Source organism: Echinops telfairi, unplaced genomic scaffold, assembly GCF_000313985.2.
Source record: "Echinops telfairi isolate 266 unplaced genomic scaffold, ASM31398v2 ScPeMD7_44;HRSCAF=162, whole genome shotgun sequence".
Classification (NCBI taxonomy): domain Eukaryota; kingdom Metazoa; phylum Chordata; class Mammalia; order Afrosoricida; family Tenrecidae; genus Echinops; species Echinops telfairi.
Genome location: NW_022103942.1, coordinates 14,270,211 through 14,271,794, shown reverse-complemented (window position 1 = coordinate 14,271,794; position 1,584 = coordinate 14,270,211). Strand labels below are relative to the sequence as shown.

The 1,584-nt window shown below is 41.4% G+C and overlaps 1 pseudogene; it reads right to left on the bottom strand.

Moving 5' to 3' along the window:
- Positions 1 to 261: 261 nt before the first annotated feature.
- On the bottom strand, positions 262 to 1,372 carry LOC105979406 (annotated as a pseudogene).
- Positions 1,373 to 1,584: the final 212 nt, after the last annotated feature.

Here is a 1,584-nt window from a genome sequence, read left to right as displayed (position 1 = left end):
TTTGAGATTTCAATGTGTCAAGCAATGTTATAAAATCAAATAAAATTAAACGGGTTTTACTTTTTCCTCAGCAGAACATACAAATTGTGGAGAACTTAAAACAGGATTTTTTTTTAAGTAACAGTTTTTCCTTGATAATCCTTAGGTAGTTATGACAGGACAGATCCCACAATTTTTTTGTTTCTTTGAGCAGGGATTTTTGACTCAAAGTTTTGTTTGTTTTTAGAATCTGCTTCTGCCCCCCACCCCCTCTCAATCAGATTAGATGTCTTCATGGCTATCACCTTTTAAAGCTCCGTGGTTGGAACTGCAGTAGGAATTACATTACCTGTAGGAGGATACACCTTCTCCATAGAGGAAGAAGCCCTTTTTCTTGTCTGCCAACCAGATCATGACCACTTGAGTAAAGATCACTTGGCTGCTTGAGTAACTGTCTCAACTTTACCATCTGTCCTGTGAGCTGCTCATCATAGTGACTGCTTCCACCATAAAATGGCAGAGGTCCTCATGTAGGTGGAGAAATATGTGAATTACCAAAGCTTTCATAGGAATCTGTAGGAGCCTCAGCTCGGATGGTCTGAGTCGTCATGAGCATGACCATAGCCATCTCTCATTATAACCTCTGGATGGATAGTCATCATGCGCACTGAACCGGAATGACCATAATCATGGTATGTATAATCTTTTGATGGTGGTGCATAATCTCTTGTATCATGAGAATTTGGGTAATTTTGGCTCAAATAACTGTCTTTAGAATATATATCATCTCTTGAGGGCAAAAGAACATCTCTGTGAGAGGCAGCAGCTCCCTTTGTGGTGAGCCTCCATAACTATCCGATGTGATAAGTGGGTTCTTCATGGTCCTGGAGGAGCTAAACTTTTAGCAGGCAGCCCTCCATTTCATGGTGGAGGTCATCTTTTTCCTGGAAGTGGTCCCTTGGAAGAACTCATGTTAAAATTCATGGAATAGCCACTATTATCCATATATTACCCACATGAAGGGGGTCCCCTATTTCCTCCACTGCCTCTTCTTCCCCCTCAAAGACCTTGGAATGGGGGGCAGCTCAGCTTCTTGGAAGTGGTGGGGTCTGTGTCTACCACTTTCAAATGTTGGTTTAGTGGTTTGTTAGGCTTTGGTGGGTTTTCCATCTAAGATTTCCATTCATAACTTGGGCTGCATCTTTAGCATCCGCTGAGCTTTCAAAGGTGACAACAACAAACTCTTTGTTTTTCTTCAGGAAAACAAAGTCTTTCTTCAGGAGTACTCCCATAATCCATCCGTATTTGCCAAATACGGCTTCAAGGGTATTCTCATTTGTTTTGCATTGAGCCCTCCAATGAAGAGTTTTCTAGACTGATCAGCTTTAAACATTTTTCTGAAGCAATGGATTTAGCGAGGTTAAAACAATTGATTCAACTCCTTAGAAGCCTGCAGACAGGTGCTTCTACCGACTCAGCTTGAGAGCCAGCTACTGATTCACCAGCACAAGAAGAAAGTGACTCGCAGTACAGTGTAACAAGCTCAGCTGGTATACTAAGGTCTTTCAAGAATTTCCAGGATTTTCAAAGACAACTGAATTGTTT